Genomic DNA, 15942 nt, shown 5'->3' on the forward strand with positions numbered 1-15942 from the left:
TACTGCTCCTCAATAAATATGGCTTTCTTCTTAAGCAGTTGTGGATCTGTCTCTGCCTTGCTGAGGTTCTTCCTCTATGCCATTGACCTTCTATTTTACCAAGCATGATGTCCTTCTCTAGAGATTCATCTCTCCTGACAATGTATCTGTGGTAGTTACATAATCTGGTGTCAGTTAGGGATTTGAGAGCATTACAAGTGACGGGGTGGAGTCTAGTCTGTCAATCGGATCATAGCCAATGAGGTGTTTGTGTGTGAATTCTGGGAAATTTGGTATTCCATCTTGGAGACAGGAGACACTTCTCTATCTCGACCCATGGAGACTCTCTACTGACAAGGCTGACTCCCTGCAAGACATCCCTGAGGAGAAGCCACATGGACCTAACCTTATGTATCCTGGGTGCTGGAGAAGCCACATAGAGACCCCTGCCAGCACTGAGATGATTACACCACCACTGGATCCAAAGACTTCCCACCCACTGGCCTGTGATCTTCCTGCGCTTGGCTTTGTTGCATGTGTTTCATGAGTCTGAAGAGGACTTTATAGATTGGTATCATATGGGCTAATATCATGGCACCCCATCAGACATATGGGCTAATATTGAACTTATGGACTTGATCTGGACAGGGCTGGGATGGTTTCTTTATATTAAATTGGTCTTGTATATAAACCTCTTTCTTATAGACATAGAAGTGTCTCTATGATTTGTTTCTCTAGTCTACCCAGACTGACACAGTATGTGAGACCAAGTCTTGCTACCCACCCTCCTAAAAGGAGCATTCTGGCTGTTCTTCTTTCAAGAAGGACATGTCTTGTCCTTCTGGGAACCCACAGTTGTCATTCATCTTCACCAACATCACAGGTCAAAGGCATCAGTTCCTCAGTCCTTCTTTACTCACTGTCCTGCTTTCACATGCATATGAGGGGTTAGCTTTTGGTTCCTTAAAGGTAGTGAGTTGTCTATATCTTTAGATCATCTCTAAGACTTTACTGTAATTGACATTCAATGAGTGTGTGTTCACTGGAATGTCAGCTCTCATCAGGCTTTTGAGCAGAGTATTTGAGGATAATTTAGAAAGCATACCATCCCCGTCCTTTGTTTAATTCTTTGATTTGTTTAAACTGCCTGCTGAAAATGTGCCTTTCCATCCTAGATATTTTGAACTACGGTGCTGGTGAAGAACACTGAAAGGTCCATAGACTGCCAAAAGAGCCAACAAATCTGTCTTGACGAAGTACAGCCAGAGTGCTCCTTAGAGGCAAGGATGGTGAGACTTGGCCTCACGTACTTTGGACACGCTGTTAGGAGAGACTGGGCCTTGGAAGAGGATGCCATGCTGGGTAAAGGAGAGGGGCAGCGAAAAAGGGGAGAATCTTCTGTGTGATGGATTGACCCAGAGACGGCCAAATGGGCTCACAGACATCAGAACAATGGTGAGGGTGCCGCAGGAGGGGTGGTGCTTCATTCTGTTGTCCATAGGGGAACGGTGAGCCCCAACCAACTCCAAGGCCCCTGACAACAACAGCTCCAGATCTCCTGGATCAGGATCTTGTTGAACGGATTCTGAGGCAGGATTTCTGGAATAGAGGGGCAGTTTCAACAGTGGGTCAAGCCAGAATGAGCCAGGTCAAAGCCCTGCTTTCTTTACAAAACTAAACAGAGGAGTTAGAAATTTTACTGATAGACACGGTGCCAAAGGCAAAGAAGGAAGCCCCTGCCCCACCCAAATGGAAACCAACTCAAAGGTGTTTAAGGCCCCAAAGGCTGCTCTGAAAGTTGTCTATAGCCACCTAGAAAGATACGAATCGCCCAGACCCTGAGACCAAGAAGGCAGCCCATCTCTCCTCAGAAGAGCACCCCTGGAAGAAACAAGCTGGACCACTGTGCCATCATCAACTTTCCCTTGACCATTGGTCTGCCAGGAAGAAGATCAAAGGTAACAACACACCTGTGTTCCTTGTGGATGTCAAGGCCAGCCAGCACCAGATCAAACAGGCTGTGAAGAAGCTCTATGATATTGACCAGGCCAAGGTCAACACCTTGATCAGGCCTGATGGCAAGAAAAAGGCAGACGTCTTACTGACTATGACTCTTTAGATGTTGCCCATAAAATTGGAACTATCAAAACTGAGTCCAGCTAGCTAATGCTAAATATAAACTTTTTCTATTAAAAAAAGGAACATTAAATTTACTGGAAGGAAAATTCAAAGATTGAGATAATTGAGGATTAAAGGCAATAAAAATCATATTGTCAGCCTTTGCTTATTAGTTTTACATTAAAAAATAATTGAAGAGGTTGTCTCCTATATATTTGTATACAGAAGATTTTCAAGACCAAGCATTTTATTTTATTTTTATGACCAAGCATTTTAAGTGAACTACTTTATCAGAAAAATCTAATCATTTTCAGAGACATAGCCGAAAGAGCCTTTAGAAATCATGTCATATAAACTTTATTTTCCAGAAAACCAAACTGATACTTGATTTTATAAAGAACTTTCTAAACCTCATATAATTAGTGGCAGAGAAAGCTTGAGGCACACTTTTAAGAGGGGTACAGACTTTGCTCAATGCATTGAAGTTCGTATAGCATAATGCCCTTTGCTGTAGTTACTTGTGTACACACCATGTCTTTGTCATCTTGCCCTTTAATATAGTGGCTGGCAAATAGGAGTGACTCAACAAGTACCCTCTGGAAATTCATGAAAGCCATCGTCAAGAAATGAAAGGATATATTGCAGGGGGCAATTCTCCAGCAAAGGCATTTGTGAAGTCTCAAGGAGGAAAGCTGTCTTCTTGAGGACTAAGGTACTCCGTGCTATTTTCAATCACTGCCTATGTACACGAAAGATGGGTAATGGATAAGAAAACCCCAAGAAGAATTGGTACCTTTGATTTATGGTGTTGGCAAAGATGATTGAATATACCGGGGTCCACATGAGTTAGAAATGACGCGGTGGCAGTGAGCTTGGTTTGCCTTGCCAGGAAAACAAGCAAATGTGTCATGGAAGACAGCTCCTTAGAAGCAAGGACGGTAAGGTTTCTTTTCCTGTGTGTTGGACATAGTGTCATAAGGGAGCGATCCCTGGGGAAGGCCATCATGCTGGGAAAGCAGAGGAAGGCCCTCAGTGGGATGGACTGACAGCAGTGTCCCACACATAGGTGACCAGAGGACTGCACAAAGCCGGGCAGTCTTTAGAACTGAGCTGACGGCACCTAACCACAGACAGCGAATATGTGCCAGCACCATGGCGTGGCCAAAATGAAGGCGACACGTAAGACCTGCTTGTCTTTGGGTTTATATTAAAATATTCCAGAGGGATGGAAAATATCTTAATTAGAGAGGAAAGGGAGTTCTCAGCTGATCTATTCTTCTTTTTTTTAATTTAAATACTTTTATTGGGGGCTCTCTATTTCTTCCTCCTTACAGACCCTGTTAGGTAGGTTAGCATAGGGCTGGGGCATCCATTAACTCATGCCCAGAGGTCCGATCGAGGGAAACAAAGGAGTGGCACACCGCACATGCTCAGAGGTTCAGGTTTCCTGCCGGAGTATGCGTGGGTGGGCGCTGCACCTGGATCAGCCCACCTAGGCCAGGTGAATTCAATTCAGCCAATGGGGTCCACCAGGGGTCGTCCACCACACCTCTCCGCGGGATAATTGAAAAGACAGGAGCCTGGATTCGACAGAGGGACTCTGTGAGCAGCTTCCAGGCAGGCTGCGCATTCGGGAGGAGTCCTGTGGGTGCCATGTAAACCCGAGACTGCTTCTAACGCTCATAAAATTCACTTAGATCACAAACCAGGCTTCGGTGTGAATTCTTTCTCGCGCGGAACCAAGGACCGAGGTATAACTCTCCCCGGAGAGCTCCAACAACCCCTCTGCCTTTCACTGCATCTTAGTATTGGGAAGCACTCCAGGTGACCTCAGGTCATGCTGTCAGTAAGCGGCAGAACGAAGACCAGAATGAATGTCTTCGCCGCAATATCCAGGGTTCTTTGCACCACAAAGTAATTCGTCCTTCTATTTTTCAGAGAATGACACACACACAGTTGAATCTGAGTGCTAAGAGGATGGAAATCCATAGCTCTCCCAGATGACCTAACACAATCCTTCGAGAGGGCTGTTGTCCGTGAGTCTGTCCCGACTCATCGTGACCCTGGGTACAAAAGGAAGCACTGCCTTGACCTGCTCCATCCTCAAAATTGTTCTGTTTAAGCCGATTGTCACAGAAAATTCGGTGGGAGAAGCGAGAATTGACATTTAGCCTCAAACAGAAGTAGAAAACAAGCCGTATGATAATTACAGTTTTCTCAGCCAGGAAGCAAAGGGTTGCTAAGGAGACTGGGAAGAAGTCATCTTTGTTCAATGCCTACTAAATGGCTGGTCCTCTGCCAGGGTGGCTCATTAAATCGTCCAAGCCAATGTATCCTCCCTCCCTGGAAGGAAATGGTCCCTAAGTGGTTAAGTAACTTTGCAAGTTCACACTCTTCCTCCTGGCAAGCTCATGTACTGTCAGGTTGTCCTGCAGTTGTCCCCATTGACACGGGGTTCTAGACCAATAGTGCCTCTTAACTGAAGTGTAACTCTGATCAGGAGATCAAGGATCCTGAGTCTTTAATACCTCTCCCCTGCCCGGCTTTCCCAATCCTGAGCATCTTATTCCCTCAGCCCCTCACACCAAATAAACACATTGGGCCCTTATCTGATACCAGGACATACTGTTATTTTATTAAGGAAATGTCTTTGGTTCAAATCCATCAGCTGCGTATTGAGAGAAAGATGAGGCTGTCTGACCTCAGAAAGATTTGCAGTCTCAGAAACCCTTAGAGGGTCACTAAGAATCAGAATGAGGATCCACTCAGTGGTAGTAGGTTTGTCATTATCGCAATGATGAAAGTTGAGAAGTTGGTAAAAAAAAAACCTAGATGGAAAACTCCCAAATTAATGCTATTCAGAATCAATAATCAATATCTTTGAATGTATACATTCTGTAAGGTATCCATGGTAAATACCTTACAATAAGGGTTTCGTCTTTCAATTTTATTTATTGAAATGTGGCCAAAAGTTCATGAACTCCATAAGGATCCAGTAAGTGACATATCCCTCTTGTTTCTCAGTGACTTACCTAATGCAATCATTGATCTAGATAATCCATCTGCCATTCATTTCACCCCAACACAGCCCATTTCACGCCTCTCACCCCCCCAAATAATTTTGCCAATAAACTTATGAGTTGGGAGGTGTACATGGAATCCCCTCTCATAGCAATGTCTTATTTTAATTGTGTAATTATTCTACTATTACAGAAAGTCTCATTTTATTGATACACAATTTGAAAGCACATAAAAGTAGTAATAGTCCCGGAGCAAACCATAATAGAAGTCCTTGCGTCAGTGATGAAGCAACAACAGTCAAAAACCTCATATTGTTTGCCAAGTTCCTGACCTACGCTCTTGGAAAGCCAATGATTCCAAATAAAAAGGTCAAGCAAGCATCTCTAAAAGCCGCCATCGGGAATAAGAATTAAGAGGCCCCTAAGTCCCCTAAATAAACTTGGATCCTAAGGCTTAGACAGTTTTCATCTTGGGATCCTAAAAGAACCTTCCAATGTGCTGTGGAAGCCAAGAGAGAAGTTCTTTGATGAGGAGTCAAAGAGAACAGAAGTGCCATGTACTTGTAATGAGGTGAGTAGAATGAAGCCAGTGTAGGGAGTGTTACATTCTATGGGGGAATTCCTTGGGGAACAAGGAATCAGGGAGATAAGGAATCAATCAAATGGAACCAGGCCCTGAAAGCCTATCACTGGATCTAGAGAGGTGGCAGCATTCAGTGGGGGAAAGTCCAGCCTAGAATTCTGGAATTTGAGCCTGTTCTCCCAGCAGGATCCGCTCAACGTTTTCATTGTGTTCTGAGATTTGCTTGATGCATAAATGAGCAGTGTCCATGAAATGCTTTATGTCTCTAGAAGAAAAAAATAGTGTCTGGAAGCAGGATAGTATTAGAAGACTTCCTATTTAGGACTCACGTTTCCTTGGATTCATTAACATTTTATGTAGCTGGAAGTAGCCAATGATTGGAGGAATACGTTATCAACTGTGAAGGGACACGATATCCTAAAATGGATACAAATAAGTTAATAAAATAACACTTACTATTTGTTGCTTTGAAATGAAACTAGGAAAGTTACTGAATATACAATTTTTCTTCTGCCAAAGTAAAACTGTTTCCCCCAGATTTTTTCCATAAATCTTGTTTTCTCTCAGGTTTATCTTAAACAAAAACCTCTCCTCCATCCAAAAGGAGTCCTGATGGCACACTGTGCTAAGCATTGGACAGCCCGCAGTTCCAACCCACCAGCCACTTATGAGTTGAAGCTGTCTACTCTTCTAAAAATTCACAGCCTTGAAGACTTTTGTATGGTGAGCAATGTTCCTCTGTCCTATAAGGTTGTTAACCAGGAGCCCTGGTGACATGGTACACACCGGCCCGCTAACCACAAGGTTAGCGATTGAAACCAGCCAAGCCATGGGAGAAAGAGGAGGCTCTCTATTCCCATAGGGAGTTCCAGTCTTGGAAACCCACAGGGACAGCTCTGCTCCATGTTAGAGGGTTGCTATGAGTCGGGAAGGCCTCTAGGGCAGTGAGTTTTGTTCGTTTTTGCTTTGAGTCTGACTCAATTCCACAGCAGATTTGGTTTGGCTTGATTCACCTATGTCTTTGGGAGCATTTCCTGAAACATGGCCTCGCTTTTCTCACCCTCCTCCTGATTGAAATTAGCATGGAGTTGTCAAATCATGTCTCTGCATTTGATCTTGGGTGGAAAGGAAGTAATGCAGGAGGCAAGGGCAGATTGGGAATGTTGAAGAATTAGCAAGGAGCTGAAATTCAAACAGAATCACAGAAAGGAAATGAATGAGGCTCAATTATAATCAAGCCATGTGGGGAATCCGTTTTCACTTAAGTGGGAAAAAAAAATTTTTTTTTATGGCTCATGAAGTTCTCTAACCAATCCCAGAACTCAAGGTTCTTTTCGTCTCTGAGACAGCTGAAAGTTACTGCTGCAACATGTTATCTTGTTTGTGTAACTTCATAGTCTGGATTCATTTAGCACATTTGACACAGAAAGGAAAAGGCAAGAGGGAGGAGACCGGAGAAGCCTGGGATTTTGATGCCAAGATTTTCATTGTGTAGCAAATGCCTCTTAAGGACGGAAGAGTTCTGCTCGTATCCCTCCAAACCTCACAGTTTCACATTCCTCTCCTCCCCAAACTTGACCTTCCTTTGAACTCACTCGACTCTCCCCAGTACTGATGTCTATTGTCCAACTCAAGCGATAAACTTTCCTATTTCCTTTCTACTTGGCTGCCCTAATAAAAGAGGTGGTATGGGTCTGGGTTTTTATTTGAACTTTTTCTGTAACCAATGCTTATTTTGATCTAAATGTCCCAGACAACTAGGGTAGGAACCCAGGGCTGCTAAAAACAAGCAGGTAGCACAAGTAACAGCGCCCCCCTGCCCTCCAGTCCCTCTCCGCCATCATTTCGTCCCGCTCAAAGGCAGCCACTGAACTTCACAAAGTTGGCTTCTGTGGGCATTTGTCACTGTATTTCTAAAATAAGGTTGTATTGTTTCCTTTTATTTTGACACATGATCACTTCTTCGCCTTTTGGCTAAGACCAAGTGTAGTATTTTGACACATGGCTTTGTTTCTAAGTTAGGTGATTGTGAAACACAGCAAGCCATTTGGCTGAACAAGCTCATTGTTCTCCCACATGCAAGTGATGGCTTTAATGTAGCCAGTCTTCCAAGTGAAAAATTTACATAACCAATGCATAATACACCACATCAAATCATGAAGATACCCAAAGCCCATCTGGAGACAATTGAACATCCCTTCACCAAACATCCCTTCACAGAAGGAATTGACAAGTCAGTGAGGATGCAGTATAACATACAACTTTCCTCTAGTTCTTTAATACTTCCTACCCCCCACTATCATGAACCCAGTTCTTTACCTTACAAATCTAGCTAGACCAGAGCATGTATACGGGTACAGATAAGAGCTCTTGACACATGAAATCCAGGACAGATTAACCCCAAAGGACCAATAATGAGAGCAGTGATACCAGGAGGGGGGGGGCAGGGCAGAGGTGGTGGAAGAAAGGGGGAACCGATCACAATGATCAACATATAACATCCCCCTCTGGGGGGACAAACAACAGAAAAGTGGGTGAAGGGAGACAGTCATCAGTGTAAGATATGAAAAAATAATGATTTATAAATTATCACGGGTTTGTGAGGGAGGGACAGTGGGGGAGGAGGGGGAAAAAGGAGCTGATACCAAGGGCTCAAGTAGAAAGAAAATGATGATGGCAACGTATGTACAAATGTGCTGGACACAATGGATGGATGGATGGTGATAAGAGCTGTAAGAGCCCCCAATAAAATGATGTTTTTAAAAATCCAAAGATCATGCTATTACATTACTACAAAAATCCATGCAACACACTCAGTCAGGGTTCACTTAGAGAAGCAGGACCCTGAGGGGGCTTCAGAAAGGGGGGCTTGTGGGAAAGAGAATGACCAGATCATGGGATTTTCCACCCATCTCGGCAGCCCTTCTCCCTCCACGGAACCTCTCCACGGGCTCACTTGGGCTTCCTCACAACGTGGCAGTTTCAGGGTAGGCGGACCGAGGTGACGACTGACTTTCCCCAGAGCAAGCATTCCAAGAGATCCGTGTGTAAATACAACTCTTCTTATGATCGGGTCTTGGGAAGTCTTCACACTTCACTTTGGCCAACTACTATCGTCGCCCAAGAAATCATAAAGGCGGGGAAAACTGACCCCCAAACCAAACTCATTGCCATTGAGTTGATGCTGACTCAGAGCCTGGGCTACGAGGAGAGGAATTCAACTCCTCCTCCCCATGAGCCAGCGAGGCAGGAGCACATTCAGAGCGGGAGAGATGTCTGCAGTCACCTTGAGAAGTGATTCTACCTCTCATCAGGAAGGACCATTTTCTAGCAAGTGTCTGCTGCTGGTGATTCTCAGGAGCAGCATTTCCGGGGAGGTGGAAAAACAAGCTTTAGGTCATTCTACTTGGGCAAGGTGAATGTTTACTATCCATATTAAGTGTTACTACTATGTCAACAGCTCAATTGATTCTAAGGAAGAGGACTTTGATTGAACGGACTTAACACAAAGGTGTGGATTTTAATTGTGGTCTAAGTTGTAACAAGTTTGACTTCCCATTGGTTCTCTTCTAAAGGATAACATCAGTGAGCGTATAACAAAACAACTTAATGTGGACAAGTTAAATAATAAACTCAAAAAAAATTCGGCCATCAAGCCAATTTTGACTCAGTGACCCTGTAAGACAGGGTAGAACTGCCCCTGTGAGTTCCACGGTCTAAATCTTTACAGGAGCAGAAAGACTCCTCTTCCTCCCTCCCAGAGGCTGTGGGTTTGAACTGCTGATCTGGTAGTGAGCAGCTCAACAGGTAGCCCATTATGCCCCCAGCGTTCCTAGATGGTTTTATTCTGTCTCTAAGGTGATTGGTTCTAGACAACTCTCTTCTAAGACTAATTAGAAATAACGGCTGAGACTTGCCAGACTTCCTTCCATTGTGGAATCCACAGAGGAAGTTCATCTAAGGAGAACCTAAGCCTTCGTCAATCTCCTTCACATCGTCTTTTGGGAGCCAGTTAGCAAAATGGGTCAGAGAGAAATCACTTCAGTCACTGGCACAATAAACACTAGGTAAGGGAAGATTAACTAAAATCCAGGTAAGCACAGCATGATTTACTAATGCATAGTAAACAGTTATGTTAGGTTTCTCTCTCCCGCCTAAATCTCATCCTCGGTCCTTGGCTCCACGCGAGAAAGATTTTACGCCGAAGCCGGGCTCGTGATCCAAGTGAATTTAATGAAAGTTCAAAGAAGCATCAGGTTTTACGCGGCACCCATAGGATTCCTTTGACAATGCGGCCTGGCAGAGACTGCTCCAGGTCACGCAAGGATCTCTCCCCTCCCTCGGAGACAACCAGACCACCCAAGCAAACCAAGACAAGCCCCCTCCCTCTCGGTCCCTGCCTTTTCAAGGGTTCCCTGGGGAGGCGTGGTGAACGACCCCAGGTCGATTCCATTGGCTGAATTGCAATCACCCGGCCCAGGTGGGCTGCTCCAGGTGTAACGCCCATCTGGGCCCACTGGCAGGAAAATCCAGCTTTTGTCTTTTGCTGGCTCTCCTGGGCATGTGTAATGGACTTCCCAATTCCCTAGGCTAAACTACCTAACAGTTACACACAGTCAAAAGCATATTAAACGGTCCACTACAGATTAATATTCAAGCCCAGGTAAGCCCAGGCTACTTTGCTCACTGAGTACTCCCTCCCTACCAGGGACAGTACATTTGAACGGAGGCATTGATTCTGTAGGAAGTTTCTATGGACTTGAGAGAGATGTCAGCCAGACCTAGAAGCAGCACTGGGAAAACTCAGACTCTCTCAGGCAGTGACAAACATGTGAAATTGTCCATTACAGATTAGTAAGTAAGCACAAGTCAATTGTGCCTACCGTCTTAGTGAGTAATCCTGCCTTGGCCAACCAGTGCTTGTATTATGAAGAAACTGAATGTGTGAACGACAAGAGCCCAGAGTTGCTTCCTATAAACAAGATTGTCCAGTTGCTGTCCCGTCACTTTGGACGCGTTGACTTCCTGGAGCAGAACTGGGTGCCACAAGGTTTTCAATCGCTGATCTTGGAAGGAGCTGGCCTGGCTTTTTTTCTCTAAGGCAATTCCGGATGGACTTGAACCTCCAAGAACTTGAACTTTTCGCCTGACCCTGAGATTCCTCAACTGAATTGCTACTGTTGTTCTTAGGTGTGTGCATCTGTTCCAATTCCTTGTGACCTAATGTGAAGCAGGAATAAACACCACCCAGTCCTTTACTTTCCTCACTGTCCTTACTGTGCTTGTGCCCATTGGTACAGTGTGGGAAACAGACAGATTTCTCCCAAGTTGTCTCCCCCAAATACATGCCAAACCTAGCTGCTTGCTGCACCTGGTAAATGACTGTGCACTTGGAAGTCAACGAAAGTAGGTCAGAGGTTATTCTCCCTAAGGGTTATCAGTCATCCAAAGCAATCAGACTGTATAGTCTGTCCCACCCTAAGCAGGCCTTTCCCTTCTGATAAGGATAGATTGTTTCCCTGTAGGAGAACCCAGGGAGCTCAAGCCCACTCAAGGGGGACCACCCTTGTCACATGTATACCCCTAGTCCTTCCCTTCCTATCGTGTGCACATCCCTAGCTCACCCCCTTCCTATTGCTTGTATTGCCTATGTTACAACCCCTTCCTGTGATGTATGTCTTTACCTGTAATTAGGGGGCATGCACGTCCCCAAGGATATGTAAGCCTTGGTTAGTAATCGATCTCGCTCGCTCACTCCTGCAATTCTCACCTTCCCCATCTTCACGTGGACTACCAAGCGGGGCTAAGCTTGCTACCATGAAATGTGTCCGACTTCTTTATTTTACTCTCTCTCGCGTCTCTTCCATTTCTCTATGACTTTACTATGACCTTTATATATCTCAACCATACAATTGCGCTTACTGAACCCGTGATTAGTTGTGGGGGGCTGGCTACCCCACAGGGCAGCCCAGTGTAGCAATCAGGCCGAGAGTCTTCTTTCTCACAGAATCCAGACTGTATGACGAAGAACATGACATCAGGATTGGAGGAAGGCTCACGAGTAACCAACCTTCAGTGTGCAGATGGCACCATCTTGCTGTTCAAAGCCGGGAAGACTTGACATACTTACAGATGAAGGGCAAAGGCGGCAGCCTTCAGTATGGATTGGACCTCAAAGTAAAGAAAAATCCTCACAAACGGGCCAGATATGAAACACCATGATAAATGCCGAAGACTGCAGGTTCGAGATTTCATTTTACTCGCTCCTACAATCAGCGCCCATGGAGGCAGCAGTCAAGAAATCTACTGGTATGTTTCATTGGGCAAGTCGTCTCCTAAAGACTTCTTGAAGTGCCAAAAAGCAAAGTCTGAAGTCTAAGGTGAGCCTGACCCAAGCCATAGTATTTTCAATCACCTCATCTGCAGGTGGAAGCTGGGCAAAAGAATTCACACCTCTGAACTGGGGTGTGGGTGAGGAAGATTGAGTAGATCGCTCATGGACAGTGAGAATAAACAAGTCTGTCTTGGAAGAAGTCCAACCAGAATGTCCCGTAGGAGAAAGGACGGCAAAACGCACGTACTTAGGACATGTGATCAGGTGGAATCAGTCCCTGGAGAAGGACAGCAGGTGTGGGAACCTAGAGGATCAGTGAAAAAGAGGGACTGACACATTCATTAGCTGGAACAACGAGCCCACACACAGTGAGGTCTGTGAGGGTGTGGTAGGACCAGGCAGTGCTTAATGCTGTTTCACATAAATTGCTCTGAGTCCATACTGATCTGACAGCACCTAAGGACAACAAATGCCGGGGGTGGAATCTTCACTTTAAGGCTGATGGGTGCAGGTGCAGAGGGGAAGCCGAGGTGGAGATCAATCCTTAGACACGTGGATCTTAGAAGGCCTGTTTCTAATAAGCTAAAGCTTATTTTCGACAGAAATGAATACACTGATTCTCAAACTTTGTGTGCCCCAGGACTACCTCATTGGATTGAAAAGTTTGCTTCTGGACCTTGCCTCGAGGGGTTCTGGGGTCTTGTGACTGGGGCATGGCCCAGGAATCTGCATTTTTACGACCACCCTGGGGATTCTGATGTTCCACAACTGGGGCAAACATAATCCTTCCCGTTTGATAACTGGTTCTGTGACCACTGAGTTCAGGTGTCTGCCTGCAGATGGAATCGTTCGAATGTAAGTTGACTTACAAGAGATTTACACACACAGCTGTGGAAATGACTCATCAGAAATTATATTATTTCACAGGTTTTGCTTTTAAACAATGGCATCACATGGTAGCTGCCACAGCAGAGATATGAAATGTAAATGGGAACATTTCACAACATTTGAAACTTAAGAATTCAAGAAGTGGTTTCAGACAGGCTCTACAAACCAAATATTTGAAACTAAAAATAACTATGAAAATAACCACCCTTGTTGGTCATAGAGAAGTAAAAATATAGATAAGGAAAAATAATATTTTTAAGCATACATGACCCCACCACCCAGAGATAACCACAATTAACACCCCAGTGTGTAACTTCCAGCCTTTGTCTAGACCAGCAGTTCTCAACCTGGGGGTCGAGACCCCTTTGGGGTCGAACGACCCTTTCACAGGGGTTGCTCAATTCATAACAGTAGCAAAACGATAGTTATGAAGTAGCAATGAAAATTAATCTTATAGTTGGGGAGTCACCACCACATGAGGAACTGTATTAAAGGCTTGCGGCCTTAGGATGGTTAAGAACCACTGGTCTCAGCGAATATTTTCACGGATGGGCTTGTTTTTCTTGTTTGGTTGAGGTAAGCGGGCTCTCACTGTTCAGGCCGGTGGTGGCGGTTGTGTTGGCAGCAGGCCCGGAAGTGACACTCTATCTCTCGTAGTCCACCTGGTCGCTTTTGACCTGCTTTTCTCCTGCATCTTGACTTCATCCCTCTCGATTGACTGGCCCTTTCCTTGTTGTCCAGACAGACTGCTCTACAAGTTACTGACAGACTCCTGCAAAAGCACGCACGAGTCTCCCAGGCCTTAGGCCACGTGGGAGAAGGCAGGCGCAGAAGAATGCCTACTGTATGACTCACTTAGGTGACACTGTAGAGAAGGAACCGCTCATCCGTAGTGATCCCCAGGGGGATCCAAACGGTGAAGGTTCTAAGGTGGCCGGTTTGAGTGCACCCACCCCTACTGAAGGCTGCTCTCTTTGATCTTACCATCAAGTGGCCCACACTCCTCTTTCTTTACATCCTAAAACAGTAAGATGTTAATAACACCAATAAGGAGCCCTGGTGGTGCCGTGCTCAAGTGCTCAGCTGCTAATTGAAAGGTCCGTGGTTCAAGCCCACTAGTTGCTCCATGGGAGAAAGACGTGGCAGTAGGCTTGACAGATTACACACTGGGAAGAACAGATAGATAACGTATGGTACATATCCATAATGCAACATCAAAGAATAATGACAGTCCCTTTAAAGAATGGGGGGGCATTATGCTGAATGAAAGGGATGAATATTGAATGAGGCCACCATTGTAAATCATCAAGAAACAGTTTTAACACTGAAAAAAAATTTTTTTGGATGGTTTTCAGGGTGGGAGGAGAAGGGAGGAGAAGGACCTGGCTAGAGGGTAGACACATGCTAATTTGGGGGAAGGTGAAAAAAAAATACACAAGAAGAGGAAGGTCAGCACAACATGCTGGAGGCGGGGCCAACCCTGGAAGGAAAGCAGAAGTTACAGAGATAAGCACAGTCATGCATGCTGTTCTTCAGTAGCAGTGATCTCTGAGCAGCGTCACCAGGCGGCTACCAGCAGTGGACGCCATGCTGAATGGGTGTGAGAGGAAGGAGAGCAGGACGCCAGGAAAAGTGAAGAATGGGCGGAGAAAGAGCACACACTGAGCTACTGTCTCCGGTCTCTTTCTCTCCCCAAGCCCCAGCCCTTGGGGGTACCTACTCCATCCCTCAAGTTCTCACTTCTGCACACTGGAGGTCTGGAGGGGCATTCCTTCATACCTTAAGGGGCCCCCACACCCAACCACCCTCCTTAGGCATCTAAATTCCCCAGAAAGGACTCTGATGGCCCAGGGCACACTTTCAAGCCATCCACTGACCAGGCCAAGAACTAGTGCTGTTTGACCTGTTAACTGCCCCCATCTACAACCAGGTTGCTCTAGGGCAGCTAGATCCAGGGCAGGAGCTCCCCAGAAGAGAACGTGGATGAGCAGGTATCCTAAACTATAGCTTAGTCAGTCCTCCCTTTTCTGGGACCCAGTGACCCAGTCACAACTGTGAGATTCCTACATTGCCACCCACGTTTCTTTGCTGGCAACAAAACCCAGGACCCAATACTTGTATGGGTATCCCCAGGCCTGTAACAGATTTTACTGGCTTGAATACTGTCCTGTGTTAGTTTGGCTGGACTAGAAAAACAAATTCATAGACACTCAAGTGTATATGAAAGGGCTGTATATAAAGAGTAATTGTACATTAAGAAAACATTCCAGCCTGGTCCAGATCAAGTCCATAAATCCAATATTACCCCATATGTCCAGTATCAGTCTGTAAATTCCTCTTCAGACTCACGTAACACATGCAATGATACGGAGTGTTGGAAGATCACAGGCCAGGGGGGAAAGTCTTATGGATCCAGTGGCAATGGAAGCATCTTAGTACTGGCAGAGGTCTCTACGTGGCTTCTCCAGCTCCAAGGTTCTGGCTGCCATCAGCATAGCTCCATGTGGCTTGTCAACAGGAATGTCTCACAGGGAGTGAGTGAGGATCTCGCCTCCAGCAAACTATTTATCTCCTTAGTGGCTCCAAATGCGACCCAATTGACATGCTAAACTCTACCCCTTCACTCTTAAGTCTCAAGTTGACAACAGATTATGTAATTACCACATGTCCCCCCCCTAAAAAATTTTATGCACATCTCAAACCTCAGAAAATGACTGGAAATAGGATCGTTGCAGATGTGGTTCGTTAAGATTAGGTTATACTGGTGGGTTCTAAATCCGATGACTGATGTCTCTGTAAGAGGAGAGGTCACACACACAAGAGAAGACCTTGTGATGACGAGTGACGTATCTACAGCCCAGTCACTCAGAGAATTTCCATCAGCCACCAGAAGCTAGGAGAGAGGCAGAGGAGACAGGTTCTCCTTCAGAGCCTCTGAAAGGAACCAAAGCATCCTGCCAACCCCTTGGTTTGGGACTTCTGGTGTTGTGAACTCTGACAATACAGCTGCATCGCTTCAA

This window comes from Tenrec ecaudatus, chromosome 10 (genome assembly GCF_050624435.1).
Source record: "Tenrec ecaudatus isolate mTenEca1 chromosome 10, mTenEca1.hap1, whole genome shotgun sequence".
In the NCBI taxonomy this organism is placed as follows: Eukaryota; Metazoa; Chordata; class Mammalia; order Afrosoricida; family Tenrecidae; genus Tenrec; species Tenrec ecaudatus.